The sequence below is a fragment of the Trichechus manatus genome, unplaced genomic scaffold, assembly GCF_000243295.1.
Source record: "Trichechus manatus latirostris isolate Lorelei unplaced genomic scaffold, TriManLat1.0 scaffold00036, whole genome shotgun sequence".
In the NCBI taxonomy this organism is placed as follows: domain Eukaryota; kingdom Metazoa; phylum Chordata; class Mammalia; order Sirenia; family Trichechidae; genus Trichechus; species Trichechus manatus.
The window spans coordinates 15,098,743-15,118,220 of record NW_004443972.1 but is presented as its reverse complement, the minus strand read 5'-3'; the positions used below and the strand labels follow the sequence as shown (position 1 = coordinate 15,118,220).

General features: G+C 36.2%; 1 protein-coding gene and 1 pseudogene across 17 annotated transcripts in view; both read left to right on the top strand.

Annotated features, from left to right (window-relative positions):
• Positions 1 to 19,478, top strand: part of BAZ2B (bromodomain adjacent to zinc finger domain 2B) — a 463,486-nt gene that overhangs the window by 178,541 nt on the left and 265,467 nt on the right. For 16 of the 17 annotated variants that reach the window (XR_002823946.1, XM_023730420.1, XM_023730423.1 and 13 more), the window contains one exon: positions 3,651 to 3,693. The gene's annotated coding sequence lies outside the window, so the exon portion shown is untranslated. Of the gene's footprint in view, positions 1 to 1,915; positions 2,587 to 3,650; positions 3,694 to 19,478 lie in introns of those variants that run through there. The other variant, XM_023730421.1, reaches the window with a different exon arrangement.
• On the top strand, positions 8,773 to 9,547 carry LOC105756233 (suppressor of SWI4 1 homolog pseudogene; annotated as a pseudogene).

Here is a 19,478-nt window from a genome sequence, read left to right as displayed (position 1 = left end):
CACCTGAAGTACAATAAAATATAAAAAAATAAAATTAAAAAAAACCCACAAAAAAAAAAAGATTTGTCTGATTTTAATCTCTAGTGTCGTGTATTTTTTTTGCTCATGCAATTTCAAGTACCCAGTAAGTCATGTGTAAAAACTGCCACCATAAGGAAGAAATGCCATCACTAGTTTTTTACCCTGTAAGCTTTAAGTCTTTAAGTATGCATTTTGTAACTATAGATTTAATTTTTTTTTGGTATTTTTTCTAAATATCTAAAATAAAATGGAGCATTTACTTTTATCTTTTTATTCAATTATGACTATTGTTTGAATGTGACAACAGAGTTTTGAATTATAGAGTTTTATGGAAAGTGCAGTTTCTTTCTTCACAAGACTTTTTGTATTGACACTTTTACTGTCACAAGACTTTTTCATATTGACTAAAGTTGAGAGCAGTATGCTAGGCATAATAAAGATAGTGTTTTGGATATAGAAAGTAATGTGTTTCATATCTGTAGCCTTCTTTTGATTTGATTTGATACAGTGGGGTGGAGAGGAATAGTTGAGAGAGAATGTTTCTGGTCTTAATCGTCTTTGACCCTCTGTGCATCATTTAAAGCTGTTCAGTACTTTAACCTCCCTAGATTTCTCCTCTTTTGCCTTCAGTTTCCCATTTCTCTATCTCTTAGACTTAAAAAAATAAAACAAAACACAATGCCACTTCTCTTGCTCCCCATGAGCCTTATTTATAGTTATTCTGCAGGATATTCTGCTCTTTCTCTGTTCATTCCCTTGTTGAACTGATTCATTCATGGCTTAAACTTCTACTTTTATATGACTGATTTTCAAGTCAATAAATGAATCTCAATCTCTCTTTTATTCATCACAATTTCTAGATGCTGATTGGAAGCATCTCCATTTGAATTCCCTATGGTAACACTGGGCTTAATTATTGTTCAAAACAAAAGTCACTCTACCTATCCCTGCAAGTTTCTGTCAGTGTGTTCCTGGTAAGTTAGAACCCCTGAGGTAATCTTTCATTCTTTGCTATCTTTGTTCCTGATACTTAATTTAGAATGTCCTCTTGTTTCTTCATTTAGAATGTATCTTTGGTTTTCCATTTCCTCATCATCACTACCCCAGACCCTGCTTATCTCACCCCTGTAATTTGCCATTCCCCATGTCCCCACCACCCTCACCACTTCCTGCCTTACCTTGTTTTTGTTTTAAGCTTCCCAAACTCTTCCTGCAGTGGATTTTGTTGTTGTTTTTGCTGTTAATAATGTATACCAGGTTGTTATGGCGTATTTTTCTTAAATAGATAGTAATTATTGTAAGAATAAAGGCTGTATTTTATACTTCCCTTTTGGATCCTCTGAAGTTCTGGGCTTAGTGCTAGATGCAATAGGAACTCAGTAATTGTTCATTCATTCAGAAGATATTTACTGAGCAATTACTATCTTCTAGTACTATACTGGAGCCTGGGCAGCACAGTGGTTAAGAACTTGGCTGCTAACCGAAAGGTCAGCAGTTCAAATCCACCAGCCGCTCCTTGGAAACCTATGGGGCAGTTCTACCCTGTCCTGTAGGGTCGCTTTCAGTCGGAATTGACTCGACAGCAACGGGTATGTGTGTGGGTGTGTTTTTTTAAGTACTATACTAGTGCTTTAGTGATCAAGATAGTTTCTTCCTTCATGGAGCTTACAGCTAAACAGCAGTCTCCCATGGCAGAGGGAGGCTTCTCTGAGGAGGTGCCATTTGTTATGAGACCAGAATGAATTGAGAGAGCCAGTCCTTAAGGATGAGAAATTATTGCTCCAGGTGGAGGGAACAGTAAATTTTAAAGCCCTGACGTAGGACAAGTTTGGTATTTTTGTGGAATGTTAAAAAAAAAAAAGAAACATTGTGACTGGAACATAGTAGAGAAAGAGTGGCAAGAGATGAAGTCAGGGGACCAGGTGATGGAAGGCCTTATCGGCCATGGTAAGTATTGTGGATTTTATTCTAAACTATAGGAAGTCATTGGACAGTTTTGAGAAAGGGAATAATGTGATTTTGATTTATTTGCCATTGAGTTAAGAGTAGAAGTAGGGAGATGATAATGATAATACAAGAGAGCAGTGTCTTCAGCTAGCAAGAAGTCCCTGGGTAGTGCAAATGGTTAAGCATTCAACTACTAGTTGAAAAGTTGGCAGTCAGAACTCACCCAGGGCAGCAGTAGCCTGGTGATCTGCTTCTGAAAGGTTACAGCCTTGAAAACCCTATGGAACAGTTCTGCTCTGCACACATGGGGTTGCCATTAGTTGGAATCGACTCAAAAACAACTTACAACAGCAGCAGCAGTAGTAAGAAGTGTTTGAATTGAGGACATCAGGAAGTATAGTTGGCAATATAGATTGCATAGAAGGTGTGAGGTAAAAGAAGAACCAATGAAAACAGTCCTGTGTGCTTGGATAAGTCATGTAACCTCTCTAAGTTCTGTTTTTTCCTGAGTGTATAAGAAATGTCTCTTTCTTGCTTCGTAAAGGAATTGTTGTAAGGATCTGAAGAAATAACACCTGAAAGTCTGTTGTGAACCTTAAAACACCGTAATAGAAACATGTAAGAAGTTCATCTTAAATTATGCCTTTTTAATGAAAAAATTCCGAAAACCTTCGATTTTACACAGATAAGAATTCAAAGCCATATATAATTTAGGAAATAGTTTAATTTATAACTGCCTTTGCGTTTATAGTTTAGACTGGATCCCTCCCAATGATATTTTCAGGCTTAAATTGTTCCATCATTATTTGTAAGGATTAGCAAGAGGCAATTTCTTCTATATTGGGTAGGTTACATGCTTTCTCATATTTTGGCTCCAAGCTGAGCTGGTATCCTTAGAGAGAAATGTATCTATAATCAATACCTAACTGTCTTTCGTTTGTAATGTATTTTATACAGTTTCTCTTAGTGAATATATGAAAACAAATTAAACTTCTAACCCAAATGTCTTATAGTCTATTTTCTAATATATTAATATTAACCTTGTGATGTTGCTGATTATAAACAAGAACATAACTTGCCATGCTGTAATGAATGTTGTTGTTGTTGTTAGATGCCATTGAGTCAGTTCCAACTTACAGTGACCCTGTGTACAACAGAACGAGACACTGCCCGGTCCTGTGCCATCCTCACAGTTGTTACTATGTTTGACCCCATTGTTGCAGCCACTGCGTCAGTCCATCTCGTTAGGATTTTTCTCTCTTTCACTGACCCTTTACTTTACCACGCATGATATCCTTCTCCAGGGACTGGTTCCTCTTGACAGTATGTCCAAAATACGTGAGATGTAGTCTCACCATCCTTGCTTTAAAGGAGCATTGTGGCTGTACTTTTCCCACGACAGATTTGTTCGTTCTTCTGGCAGTCCATGGTATATTCAATATTATTCACCAACACCGTAATTTAAATGCATCAATAAATAAATAATGGTCTTTAAATAAACTCCAGGTAGTTTATGCTTTCTTGTATCATGTCAGTTGTATATTTCCTGGCAACTTTAGATTAATTTAAATATGGCATTATGGCATCAAGGAAGACAAAAATTCTAAACAAACTTTTTAGTTTCTGAAATTACTTACTCAAGTATGATTCAGCTGATGGCTATTTCTGTTTTCCTATTGCAGATTTCTCAACAGTGATGTCACAAGATTGACCACGTTGATTACAGTAAGATGAAAATTATAATTAAGCTCTTAACGATGCTACATTTTCTCTGAGAATATTAGAAAATATTTATAACCAAGTTAGAAAATATGCATAATTTTAAATTGTGATTCTTCCAACAACCAGATGAGTGTTTACATTTTCAGTGACTGAGATCTCAAACTTCTAGTTAGTGATTTAAATACTTTAAAAACACTGCTTTAAAGGATTTTTTAAAAAATTAAATGAAAATTACTTTTTATTTATAACTGAAATTACATGCCTACTTGTATTAACATATTTCAGTGTGAATCATACTCTAAACATCATTCTTTTTTTTTAGTGTTTGTGTTTATGGAAAATTAGCATAAAGTTTAGAGTGACCCCACATTAAGAAAAACTTACATAAATAAAATTAGTGAGACTGTAATGAGTTATTAAGAAAAGACTATTAAAACATAGCCTAGAAAAGATTCTTAGGCTTGTTTAAATTTTCATTGATATTTAAATGATTTATAAAAGTCTTCCGAATATGGAGGGATAATTCTGTTAAATAACTGTTACTTTTCATTTTTAATTTTATTTAAAGTGTTAATTTCTACTGTGTGTAAGAAAATACTATATTATGTTAAGAAAAACTTTATCCAAGACTTTAATCCACATTATTGTAAAATTCTAACTAGTAAAATTTGAATTATAGTAATGAAATTTTATAATGTTTTTGAAAAATACTTTTAAATAGCAGGGAAATAAATTTAAAGTGTTATTTACTCAGTGAATCTACTTACTCTGTGAGCTTGCTTTATTAATCCTGTCTTAATTGTTCAGTAAGTACAGAAGCAGTAATAGTTAGAAATGCAAATCGATTAATAGCTAATCTTTGTATTATGTTCTAACGTTTTATTTCAAAACTGGGTTATTTGTTAAGTCGAATATTTTTTTCAGAGGCTAGAGAGAACTTCTATTGTATTTTTAGACTTTATGCCATCATTTAGTCCACTGATGTTTATGGCCTATTCATTCATTTTCCTAAGGGAACTGTTTAACTCTTTGATTTGTAGCTCTTCGCTTATTTGTATTTTCTTCATCAGAACTTTATTATCCTAACAGGATATTTAACATCAAAATATGGACATATTTCTGTAGTAACCTTCTGTTTAGCATTTAGTGCTTTACAATGAAAACAGTTAAAATTAGCTTGGATGAAAAAGTGTTTTTTTTTTTTTTTTTTCCTCTTTGTTTTTAAGAATTAAAAAATGCTTACTATCACAGTGCATTTTTAGGGTAAGATTAAGAGTATTTATCTTCAGCCCATCTGTGATTTTTGTTAGTTGCTGTTGAGTTGATTCTGACTCATGTCAACCCCATGTGTCCAGAATAGAACTACTCCATAGGGCTCTCAAGGCAGGCTTTTTTGAAGAAGACTGCTAGGCCTGTCTTCCAAGGTGCCTCTGGATGGGTTTGAACCACCAGCCTTTTGGCTAGTAGTCAAGTGCTTCAGTATTTGCACCATCCAGGGACTCCTGCAACTGTTCTAAATTCAAGAATTTCAGGAAGAGAGATAATTTTCAATGTTATCATATGTTAAATTAGTTAAAGACTCAGAAGCGTTCATTACTTTTGAGAGGTTCATAAGTGACTGAGATTAGAAACCACTATTTTATAATAATGTCAGGGCGGTGAGGTTTTCTCCAGCCTTTTGAGTCGTGGAGAAGAGAAGGTAGATTTCAGCACTGATTCAGACTGAGGGTGCTAGTGAGAGAGTAGTTCAAGTTACTGCCTTTGAGGCTAGAAAGAAGTGAGGCCAGTAAAAGGCTGATATATTCAGAGATAGTAGAGAGGTCAGGGGACTGGTCAGAGGTAAATAAGCTGGCGATGTAAGATCTAAAAGAGTAGAACCTTGTGATTAGAGAGGGGGGATATTAGATTGTTTCAGAGCTGAAGCTTTAGTATATGTATATATATGTATATATATAGTAATACACACTTTATATTGATATTTCCTCAAAAATTTTCAATAGTCAGGAGACGTCCAGTTTTTCTCTATGTTACAATGCACAGAAATGCCAGAACTTTCTGACTGGTCTTTTTCCTTCCTGTCATCAATTCCACTGTAGCCTTTACATAATCCTCAGTTTAATCTTATTGAAGCATGGCTCTGATTCTTTTACTTCTCTATTTGGAGATGTTTAGTGACTTCTAATTGTCTCCTGGATTAAATCCAGACTTTCTAACTTGATATTCACGATCTCTGCTTAGTTCAGCACCAGCGTATTTCCCGGCCATATATCATGATATTTAAGAACAATAACCCTACACTATCCAATATGGACTATATACTCTACCTTGGATACTTAATTAATTATTACTTAATGCCTCTATACTTAATTCCTGCCATTCCTTTTACTTGGAATATTGTCCTTCTTTCCAGACTTTTCCTTTATTTCATCGTTTGAAATCAAACCTGCCTTTAATGCCTTGTCTACATGTAGTTATCTCTCTGAAGCCTTCCCTACTCATCCTAATTGAAAGTGACTCTCTTTCCCTAGTAGTTTGGTAATGCTTAATCTTTATCACTGTTGTATTACAGATAAGATACATTTCCTTATATTTTGTCTATTTTAACATATATCTTTCTGTTGTTCTCAACAAATGAGTACTCAGCAAATGTTTGCTGGTAATCATAAATACCCCAGAAAGTGCTAAATTAATTAGTATCTTTATATTTTTATGTTAAAATAAGAATATTAATACATGGATATCCATAATTGAACCATAAGAAAATGGGGGATAAGAAAGAGCATAGATTTAGAACCAGGTAGTGCTGATGTCACTACATATAGTTATGTGACTTTCAGCAAATCAGCCTCTTTGAGATAGTATGTTCACCTGCAAAACGATGTATTGCATATATTTCATAGAATTGTTAGATTTAGATATAATGTTAATTAGCTTTCTTTCCTCTTACTCATATTACTTTATGGTTTGCTGCTTTACAGATACACCAAGGGGTGTGAAATCAACAGGAAAGGTCAGGGTTTTATTCCAAACCTTCAAATTTACCTTCATTGTACACTGTGGCTCTTTTATCTACTACTTTTAATAAATGAATTTCTACTGTCTGCATTATATATATTAATGATAACTTTATTGACTTATATAAGTTCTAGCAAGGAAGCCAATTACGTCTATTGATATAGTATGTTTTTATTTGGGAAAAAGGGGTCAAACCTCACCAGAATACCAACATCTTAAAGACTAGAATGAATTTTAGAATAGTTTAGATTGTAACCCTTTATATACAGATTAGAAAACCAACATCCAGAGAGTTTAAGAGAAGATAATATACATAATAGTTAAGGACAGAAACTTGGGTTCAGAACAATCTTTTAAGTTTGCGCTCTGCTATTTATATAGCTGTTGTGATCTAGAGTACATTACTTAATCTAAGACCCAGTTTTTTACTCTCTAAAATAGTGATAATATTTACATATCAGGAGTGTTGTGAATGTTAAATGAAACAATGCTTATAAAACACTTAGCACAATGGCTGGCGCATACTAAATTCTGTTGTCCCTTCATCATAAGCATCATGCATAAAGTCGCTTGTCCAAATCACATACTCTGATATCTTGGACTCAACTTAGTTTTTGCTTTATTCCAGCATTGTAATTGTTACTCTTCTGTTTTGTGATCATCTCTTACTTGATTAAACATTTCTAAACAGTAATTATAGGAAGTCTAATAAAAAAATCCACAGATTTTTTTCTTTAGTTCCTCCCAAATCCTCTGTCTTCTCTGAGAGTCTTGATGTAATTTCATTTACAGGCAATTTTGTTTATATGTGATTTCATTAATGCAATAGCTACATTCTCCTTTTTAAGTATTTTTACTAAATATTTTAACATATATTTGTTACTCTTTTACAAAGCAACCTTTGAAATAATTTGAGTGGCTTTTTCTGTTTTTCCCCCTGGAGAATTTGATTGTGAATATTACTTGAATTTTGTGGTGATTAAGACCTGAAATTAGAAAACCAAAAGGGAAGAACTGCTCAGCATTTCTCATGCTGAAAGAACTTAAGAAAAAATTCAAGTCTCGAGTTGTAATAGTGAAGGATTCTATGGGCAAAATACTGAACAACATGGGAAGCATCAAAAGAAGATGGAAGGAACACACAAAGTTACTGTACCAAAAAGAATTAGTCGGCATTCAGTCATTTCAGGAGGTAGCATATGATCAAGAACTGATGATACTGAAGGAAGAAGTCTAAGCTGCACTGAAGCCCTTGGCGTAAAACAAGTCTCCAGGAATTGACGGAATACCAATTGAGATGTTTCAACATATGCATGCAGTGCTGGAAGTGCTCAATCATCTATGCCAAGAAATTTGGAAGACAGCTACCTGGCCAACCGACTGGAAGAGATGTATATTTGTCCCTATTCCAGAGAGAGGTGATACAACTGAATGTGGAAATATTTAAGTTAAAAATTGAAATTTAGAAGGAATTACTATATAATTTTACAGTGTGCACACTGTCAAAAATATCGGTGTTAGACAGTAAAATGAGAAATGTCAGTGAGGTGCCTACCATAGATAAGGTGTATCCAGGTTTGGCAATGATTGCTAATTGTCCTGTAATATAGAATCTCCCCTTCTTCCAATTTTCTTCTCATCATATTACTACCTGGAATAAAAACATCATTTCTCCAGCCTCCCTTGCAGCTAAATGTGGTCATGCCATGTGACTAAGTTTTGGCTGCATATATATATATATATATATATATATATATGTATATTTTTTTTTTATAGTCATGAGTGCATAACATCTGTTTGGGCAACCTCCGACTGTATGTATTTGGGTGGTCTGGTGGCACTCTCCAAGGGATGCTCACCCTCCCCTCCTGGTGCTCTACAGCTTCGGCCCCATGGCATAGACGTGAAGGTCATGGCCACTATGTTCCAGAACCTGTTCCCCTCCATGAATGTGCACAAGGTAAACCTAAACATCATGAAGTGCTGCCTCCTCATCATCTGACTCCCTCAGTTGCTGTCATAGCAACCCTATAGGATAAGTAGAACTGTCCTGTAGCGTTTCCAAGGAGCGGCTGGTGGATTCAAACTGCCAACCTTTCGGTTAGAAACTGTGCTGTTAACCACTGTGCCACCAGGGCTCCATCTGACTTCCAGGAGGTGAATTTTCACCATTATAACATTAAAGCCGTTCCTGTGAGCCCAAGTTGCGGGATGAAGACGCTTCTCCAGGAGAAGTTCCCCAGCATGAGCTGTCTGTAGGACATCAGGTGGGGCTGTCAGAGAGTGAAGCTGAGCACCATGGGGAGCACATTAGGAAGCTGCCCCAGGCCATCTGGTAACTTGCAGACCCACAGAGTGCCTTGTGGCTCACTGAGATCGGTCCTCAGATGACGCTGCAGCTCATCAAGATCCAGGAGGGTGTCGGGAGGGGAATGAGCTGTTCCACAGTTTTGTGCACAAGACAGAGTAGGAGCTGCAGGCCATCCTGGTAGCCAAGGAGGGGAGAGGCTGTGTGGTTGAGGGCCCTGAGGCAGGACCAGCAGTGCAAGCGGGAGCAGGGAGAGGCCCACAAGAAGAGCCTGGCGGACATGAAGGGGGCACGAGCAGAGGCCGATGGAGACAGTGATTCTGAAGACTTGGAGTCCCTGCTGAGGCCAAGGGGAACAGTTGACCTGAGGAGTAGGATGAAGCTGAGTATTTATGCCAGGCAGTGGGTGAGAATCCTGAAAAGTACATGTTCCCGGGGCTGACCAAGCAGAGATAGCCCCCCCAGGCCTCCACGCAAGAAGCAACAGGTAAAGAATTCGAAGGCCAGACCTAGGGTGTGACTGGAGGCCTCCAAAGCCCAAAGGCAGGTCCCACGGAGCCCAGGCCAAGCTGGCACCCAGAGAGGCTGCCTGGGGTGTGTGCTGGCCTCGGCGGCCATCTAAGAGAGTGGTCGGAGCCTGAGCCCCAGCAAGGACGATGGAATGCCCCAGATTGGGGCCAAAAGATGCTACCCTGGGGCTCCTGCTGGGCTCCAGATGCAGCCTTCGGCTCCCTTTTATAAAGGAGCTGTTTCCCTAACTCCACCCCACCTCCACAATAAATGATTGACGTTCCCCCCCTCAAAAAAAAAACCCTCTCCCTTCCTTTCTCTGTGGGATACCCACAGCCCAACTCAGCACATATTTAATTTAATATTAAAATGTAAAATTTGAGAAAGTAAATGAGTCTAAAGGTCAGATCTTATAGGAATTTATAAACCAAGAAATTTGGTTATTGCTAGGTACCTAGTGAAGGATTCTATCCATAATAATCATTTAAACATTATTTATGGGTTTTTTTGTTAACTTTCTTGCTAATAAAAACATTTTGATACAAATGTTGAAAATGGTAGCTCACAACTGATATTTATTCACTGCTTTTAAAGGTGCTAGTTATTTTTTTAAATTTAAACCTTATAGCAGTTTTAGAAGACATATTATTACATTTCACAGATGACTAAACTGGGACTCAGAAAGGTCAAGTGACTTTCCCAGGGTGTTCTAAGTGGTAGTTAAGTCATCATTTGAAAGGTACAGAAATCAACCATTTCCAGAACAACGTCATTATGTATTATCTGACCTTTATTTTTCTACTTTTCTAATATCAAAAGTACAGTTATAGTCAATTTTAAAATATCTTTGGTAAAATATAATAACAGTGATCAAACCATAAAAAAAGTCTACAGAGGAATTTCCATATTTTATGCGAACTAAAACATTAACTTTTTTTTTTAACTGATCAAGACTCTTTATTGTTGTACTTTAAGTGAAAGTTTACAATTCAAGTTAGTCTCTCATATAAAAATTTATACATACGTTGTTATGTGACCCTAATTCCTCTCCCTGTACTGTGACAGCATACTCTTTCTTTCCACCCCTGATTTCCTGTGTCCATTCAACCAGCTCCTGACCTTCTCTGCCTTCTCATCTCACCTCTGGACAGGAGCTGCCCATTTAGTCTCATGTATCTATTTGAGCTAAGAAGCACACTCTTCATGAGTATCATTTTATGTCCCATAGTCCAGTCTAATCTTTGTCTAAAGAGTTGGCCTTGGGAATGGTTTTAGTTCTGGGTTGACAGAGAGTCCGGGGTGAAAACATTAACTTTATAAATAAAAATATCTAATATAGTAAAGCTATAAAGTATGTCTTAAACATTTTATTTTCTAAAATCTGAATATTTTGAACAGTATCTTCAAAATTAATATATGGCAGCCATTTAAATTACTTCATACAGATCAATTTTCCATTGCTATTTTTAAATGTATATATGGATAAAAGAAAGCCTCCATCTATCCCTACTGCATTCCCTCAAGAGTTGCATTGTTTCAACATTAATGGAGCTAAAAGCGTACATAGTATAAATGACCCATGCTGCACAGACTTAACTAAACTTCTTTTGAATAACTGAAGGCGTGCAGTGTTACACAATCACTGGTTCAAAGACTAGTTCTTATTTACCTGAAAATTCAAAATGGACTACTATTTTATAAGTCTGTCTAAAAATAAAAAAGAATGAAAATAAATAAAACAGTAACTTTTTAACAAACTCTACAAATAATTATAGAAGCTACAAATAATTATAGAAGCATGAGATGGGTAGTATAAAACAAAAACCAGTTTTCTACTTTTGTTTGGTATTTTCTGATTGTAATCAGCAGAGTCTAGCATCTAGACTAGAAAAATATTTTCTGAATTAAAGTGACTTAAAATTTAATCCGGTTAGCAAATTATTCTCTTCTTCTCACATTCTGTAGAACACCAATGCACAGTTCTGCTGTGAGATATACATTTATACAAATGTTAGTCACGGAGTAGATAAAATACAAGTATAATCTGTAAAAACTGTTTAGAGATGAGAAAAAATGTGTCATAGACCGAGTTGTGAAATTATATTTAACTCTTCATTCTTTTTCTATAAATGCACAAAGGAAAAACTAGAAGAGAAAGGATTTTCACAAAAGTGGAAAAATCCTACCTGAGTTAGCATCTCATGGATGTTAAAAGGTTTAATACAAATATTCTTGATGATGTCCTTATATGAATGCATTTTTAAAACATTATATCAATAGATAGATTTCCATCATAATATAAGACAGTACATGTAAACTTTCCCACCTGCAAAGAGAGCTATTTATTTTGTGAATAGCACATCTAATGCTTGCCTATTTCATTCTCCGGTTTTCTTTCCCTCAAAAAAAAAAAAATCCCACTTTTGTTCATAAAAAAAATGATTTTTGTCTCTTTGTTGCCCTTACCACTGAATATTCCCAGGTGTCTTTTTTTTTTTTTTTAAATTCTGGCTGCTTTATATTCCCTGTGTCAGCCTTATAGATAGGAAATTTCAGAAAACTTCCATACTTGGCACTAAACTCAAATGTCACTGCTCACCTCAAATGTTACCTCCTCCATAAAACCTTCTGAATCTCTGCCTCCCCTCCAATGGAATTAATTTCCCCCAAATTTCTACGTTTCTAGTATTTGTTATTTCTGTAAAGCAGTGTTCTTCAACACTAGGTGTTTGGACCTAAGTGTGCAAACATATTTTCTGGAGGAAGAGTTTGTTACAAGAATTTTAAATTTCAGTGTTAATATAAAAAAATTAATATAAGCATATTCTTGGATCATCTGGGATGTTCACCTTATAACCAATTATTATCATGTACCTTCAGGGTTATGATTGTGTTTAATTATGTCTAATGAGAAAAGAACAAAAATAGGCTTGTTACATAAATGATTCATTTGTACCAAGTGAAGGCTGGATGACATCAGAGTGAGCTAAATCAAAACTTTACAGTAGTTTGAGTGGAAGGAAATGGTGGGAATATTTAATCATTCAGGCACACTAGACTAAATATAGGCATTGCCAAACCCAAAAGTATCTCGGAAATAATGGGAAAGTAGCAGTCAGTGCCATATTCCTGTTGAGTTCAGTTATTTCATTTTAGCAAAAACATCATATAGTAATTTGAAATCTATTAGTTTTATAGCTTTTATGTGCATAATTTATAAATTTGTTTTGGTATTTTATACGAATAAGATCTGGAAGCAAGAGAAAGAGTTTATTCTTATCTATAGTTTTATTTTTCTATACATATCAGTAATGTAATAGTTTAATTAATTTAAGTCAACATAGGTATCCACAAGATCTTTTTTTCTCTTCTTAAGGGGTCCATACGTAATTTAAGCCTCAGAACATTATGATAGAACCTTTACCTGCCTTATGCGATTGGTTGTTTGTCTCACCTATTAGACTGCAAAGTTCTTACAATTCTAGTTCTTAACGTCTTTACAATGCAAGGATGAATATGAATATTTTATTCATCCTTGCATTCCTCTTAGAGTCAGGTCACAATGCCTTGTACCTAGTAGTAGTAGCCCAGCAGATACTTATACAATAAACTTGCCTGTGCTGGGGTGCTAAGTGTGATATAGAGAGAATAACAGACATTTTTGCCTTAGTATGTTGATAATTTGTCAGACAGAACTAGCATGGTTAAATATGTAGGAAACATAAACCAAAAACCAAACCCATTGCCATCGAGTCGATTCTGACTCATAGCAACCCTACAGGACAGAGTAGAACTGCCCCATAGGGTTTTCAAGGAGCGGCTGGCAGGTTCAAACTACTGACCTTCTGGTTAGCGGCTGAGCTCTTAACCGCTTCACCACCAGGCCTCCAGAAAACATACAGGGAATATTTATATTTAACAATTTTAAATGAATCAACAGATTGTTCTTTTTAAATTAAATATCGCTAAATTTTTGATCACTTACAGTGTTTTATGAATTAATTATATAATCAGATTGTTTTCTTCTTAGTGAAGATCTGTTATCAGGGTGGCTGGGGGATGAAAGATTTCATAACAGACCAGAACTGAGCAGGGGAATATAACCAGACTGCTTCAGGGAACAAGACAGGGCACTGTTACAAAAACGTAGTTCTTCATAGTTAGGGCAGCTTGAAAGCATTGGTTCCCCAGAGAAGAGGAGAAGAAGGAGAACAGAATGGAAGGGGATATGGGAAGGTACTAAAAGTACTGTCTCCCACCTTTGGGGTATTGCCTGAAGCCACAATGCCTAGGCAAACCAAAAAACACCAAACCCGTTGCTGTCGAGTCGATTCTGACTCACAGCAACCCTATAGGACGAGTAGAACTGCCCACGGGGTTTCCAAGGCCAAGCTCTTAACCACTGCACCACCAGGGCTCCCTTTAATTTAGATGGAAGTAAAACTGGCATAAACTAAAATCTTCTGGAATAATATAGTAAATTTTCTCCTTTTCTAATTCTGTTATGGTAGACATTTGTATAATAATTTACCATAGTATAGCACTCATCTGTCTTGTTAACTTCTTCAGTGTCTTCCTGTGTCCTACCTTATCACATTGACCTACCTATTCCTGAATTTCAGGCCCCTTCAAATTTAGCCTTTTCCTATCTACCTAACTTCATTTTCCTCTACTTTCCAATACACAGACTTTTTTCTAGTCAGAACACTCCTTTTGGCACAACATTCAGTGATTATTTTGTCTGCATGTCTGTCTTTTTCTCCACATCATTCTTTTTTTCCTTGAAATACTATTACCTTTGCTTATCTAATGTGAATTCGTTCTTCAAGTGGCCTTGTAGTCTTTTCTGACAACTGTGAACTTCACTGAGATCTCTTTCCTCCCAACATTTGATCTTTATCTACAGCCCCCAGATTTCTCTTTTAAATTGTAGAGCCTTTTTTTCCACCTTCTGTGTACATCCGTAAGGAGCCCTGATGGCACACTGGTTAAGCACTTGGCTGCTAACCAAAAGGTCGGCATTTGGAACCCACCAGCGGCTCTGCAGGAGAAAAGACCTGGCAATCTTCTTCTGTAAAGATTACAGCCTAGGAAACACTATAGGGCAATTCTACCCTGACCTATATAGGGTGTCTATGAATTGGAATTGACTTGATGGCACACAACAACAACACGTGCATCCGTACCTGGCTATCCTGCAGGCACTTATTCAGCATGTCTAAACTTGAACTATTTTTTTTTCAATTTCCCATAAACCTTATCCTTTTTATATATTCCCTGTATTGGTCAGTGATATCAACATCCACTCAGCCACCAAGCTTGAAATATTAGTTATCTTCAGCTACTTCAGGAACTCACATCTAATCTGACATCAGATCCTATTGATTCTCTGTGTGGAATATAGTAAGAGGAGCTAACATTTATGGAGTGCTTACTGTGTGCCAGGTACTAATCTAACTATTTGACCTGTAGTAACACTTTTAATCCTCTTAACAACTTCAGAGGTAGACACTATGATTATCCCCATTTTATGTGAGAGACATTATGCATTTGCTAACAAAAGTTACATGCCACCCCCATGAAGCATTCCAACACTCCCCACCCACCCAAAAAAAAGGAAAGAAGAGGGGGGAAAAACAACACTTGAATATGATCTAGCCTAATTTTAATTTACAAGAAATAAAAAGGACAGAGGGACATGTTAAATGACATCAGGGAGATGTGGTCAGCAAAGTCCAGAATGTGGGATACTCTGTAAGTCGAAGTATGTAGCTTCTTCAACTAAAAATGTCAAAGAAATGAAAGATTGGCTAAAGAGAACGGTGATAGAATAAGAGAGACTTGAGAGACATATCAGCCAGTTCCAATGTATGAATCTTATTTAAATCCAGATTCAAACAAGCAAACAATTTTAAAATACTTTAAGACAACCAGAAAAATTTATATGCTGACTGGGTGTTTGATATTAAGGAATTATTGTTAAAATTATTTTAGATTTGATAATGGTGTTAGACTATAGAAAAAAGCAGAAGTCTTTACCACAAAAGTGTAGGCATTAGAGGCTGAGCTTGAAAATGAAAGGTGTGTTCACCAATCACTTTTTTTTACTCAGCACCTCTGATAAAAAGGATTTATTATAGAAAGTGACAGAACATTTATCCCAATACTCAATCACATCTAAAATAATTTTTCATGATTTTACTGATCCATGCTTTTTTGCAAACAAAAAATTGATTATTCTAAGTTTTATATGTTCTCTAATATTCACTTTTTGTTCATAGAAATGTGGGGAGCTCAAGGGAATAGAAATCAACATTTCTAGAACCTGTATAAAAATGTTAATAATAATAATAATACAGTGAAATATGTGAGAGCCAGAACTCAATGGGACTGGCTTGTTTTCCTGGGTCTTGCAAGTTTCCTGCCTTTGACAGGGTGCAGTCTTAACACTTCTCTAATGCTCTCTATTAGTGAAAAACATTCACATTTTCCTTCTCTGATAGACTTCTACCTTACACGGGTTCCAGCTTTCACAGGTTTTACTATAATAAGAGTAATAGTCAACATTTGAGTGCTTAACTGTGTGCCAGACACTCTTTATGAGTATATTGTTTTAACTTACCCTTCTAACAACTTCTTGGAGCCCTGGTGGCACAGTGGTTAAGAGCTTGGCTCCTAACCAAAAGGTCAGCTATTTGAATCCACCAGCAGCTCCTTGGAAACCCTATGGGGCAGTTTTACTCTGTCCTATAAGGTCACTATAGGATTGCTATGAGTCAGAATCGACTTGATGGCAGTGGGTTTGGTTTCAGGTTTTAACAACTTCATGAAGTAGATGTCATTATTATCCTCATTTAACAGGTTGGGAAACCGAGCTATGGAGAAGTTAAGAAAAGTTTCCACGGTCACATGGCTATCAAGTGGTAAAGTTCAGGGTTCAAACTCAGGCGGGGCCTGTATAATAAACTGTTATGTTAACATTAATTCTCTTTTTGCCACAGTGCTAGGTACTTCGAATTGTTGACATTTTAATAAAGTTTTATTTATTTTTCCTAACAATGACACACATTTGTCATTTATTCATTCACTCAACAAATGTATATTCAGGCATGACACTGTGATGAGCAAAAATAAACATGGTTGTAGTATCCCCTGACCTTCTTTGGGTCTAATATGCATGATAGACATTAATCAAATAATTATACTAGGAAATTTAGCACTACATCTGTGATCAGTGGGATAAAGGAATAGTATACTGTGCTTTGAGGACATATTATAGGAGGACCTGACCTAATGTGGGAGGGAGGTTAGGGAATGCTTCCTCAGGACATTATATGTGCCTGGAGATGCAAGGGATTAGTAGGAATTCACTAGCTGAAGAGGGTCTGGCAGGGGCAGGTGGTGAACAATGGCAGATGCATACCTTACAGAAAAGGAACAACATGTGCAAAGCCCCTGTGGTGTAAGGGAATATAGCACTTTGAAGGAAAGAATGGAAGATCAGTGTAGCTGGAGTAGAGAGCAAGGATGATAGTGGTGTTGAAGTAAGCAACCAAAAGATATATGACGTAGTAGAGTAGGATAAGGATTTTTTTTTCTTTATTTTAAGAGCAATGGGAAATGTTTGAAGTATGTTTAAATTATTGACAACTCAATTTTAATTGTGGCTTACAGAGGTTAATTAACTTGCCTGTGTATCATAATCTAAGAACGTCTGAATCTAACATTTGAACTACTCTACTTCTTAGAAATACAAATCTAAGAAATGTGTAAGAAATTATAAGCTTGAAATTTCTGGGACCCGAAATTGTTTATTACTTTATTAGTTTAGCGGATGATTACTGAATGCCTACTATGTTTCTGGGATGTGATTTTGTCCTTTGCGGATGCAGTCACAGTTATATTATTTGTTAGCTCTGCTTGTGAGTTGTTGCTTCTCAGTCAGCAGGTGAACCCACAATGTACAACAGTGACCATTAGAACAAAAATATATTTGGTCTGTTCTTTCTTTTACCCTTGAATCCCTGCCCTCTAAGGGAGAACTAACAATGAAGGCTAATTTGTGCCAGTTTTCATGTATCATTTTATTTTAGGCTTATTTGATATTAAATAACTGTCCCAAGTTGACATAATTAGTAATGGTCATAACTAGAATTCAAACTCAGATCTCTGTAACTTTAAAGACCATGATCTTTCTACTGTAATGTACTCAAAGAATATAAAATTAGTTTGTGTTCAAGAGACCATGGTGTATGTGTTTAGAAATGAGCACATAAGGTTTATAATGTTCAATAAATATTTGCTAGTTGATTAAATGACAGAAGCAAGATTATGGCAGAAAAGAATTATAGAATCAGCCAGTAAGTGCCCTGAGATGATTTTATGAGACACACATTCTTCAAACAATTTATGTAGTGCCAATCCTTCTCTTATTTAATTATCTTTGTATTTTTATACCTTAGTGGTAGTATTGATGCTCAGAAGGGAAGAGATGTGAAGTTAGCATGAAATGGAAAGTAGCTTGCTCTCAAGATTCTGCCTGACAAAACATTCCCTAAGCAGGAACTGGGAGCCATTTATTCAATCAATCAATATATTGTGTGCTTCAATTTCAGTCACTCATTTATTCACTCAACAAACATTAATGGAGCATTGGCTTTTGTGCTTGCACTGTCTAGATAATGGGAACACAGTGATCAATAAGACAAAGTTCCTGCTGATATTAAGTTTACATTCTAGTAAGAGATGAAAAAATAAATAAATAATGAGTAAAATATTTTCAAATATTGTCAAGAGCTCCAAAGTGGGGGGAGATGTGATAGAGCATACAGCTTTATGTTGAGAATGTACCATATTCAACTTTACTCCTATCACAAATTTTTAAGCAGGAGGCCATGTCTAGTACATTGTTGGCATTAAAGCATTATTATAAGTTCTTTATGCTTTTTATGAATTTATATTTTTGGAGGCATAACATGGTCTTATCCCTAAATTAGCATGCCACCACTAGCATAGATAAGGAGGTTCCATCTTGTTATGTATTGAATTGTGTCCCCCCAAAATGTGTGCCAACTTTGCTAGGCCTTGATTCCCAATATTATGTCATTGTCCACCATTTTGTCATCTGATGTGATTTTCCTATGTGTTGTAAATCCTACCTCTATGAAGTTAATGAGGCAGAATTAGAGGCAGTTAATGTTAATAAGGCAGGACTCAATCTATAAGATTAGGTTGTGTTTTAAGTAAATCTCTTTTGAGATATAAAAGAGAGAAGCGAGCAGAGAGACATGGGGACCTCCTACCACCAAGAAAGCAGCACTGGGAGCAGAGTGTGTCCTTTGGACTTGGGGTCCCTGTGCCTGAGAAGCTCCTAGACCAGGGGAGGTTTGATGACAAGGACCTTCCCCCAGAGCCGACAGAGAGAGAAAGCCTTCCCCTGGAGCTGACCCTGAATTCAGACTTCTAGACTACTAGACTGTAAGAGAATAATTTCTCTTTACTAAAGCCATCTACTTGTGGTATTTCTGTTATAGCAGCACTACATAACTAAGACACATCTTAAAGACAAATTCATGGATATGAGTTATTCCTTGGTTCAATAAACATGGCGTTACTCCTTTTGAATTATATACTAAATTTATGAAGATGGAAAATGCACTCTTCCTCTTCTTTAGGAACTTACAGTCTAGTGCAGAAACAGTCACACATACCAATCATTATAGGTGTGGTAGATACCATAATAGAGGTGTATGTACAGTGTTTTTCAATATAAAAAGAATAGTGTGATCTCTGGGAATTGGGAAAGGCCTCCCCACAAGCACTCACATCTCTGGAGATTTCCTTCCTACTTTTTTGTGGTGTAGTGGTTTTGTGGTTTTGCTTACGGCTGCTAACCAAAAGGTTGGCAGTTTGAATCCACCAGCTCCTCCCTGAAAACCCTATGGGGCAGTTCTCC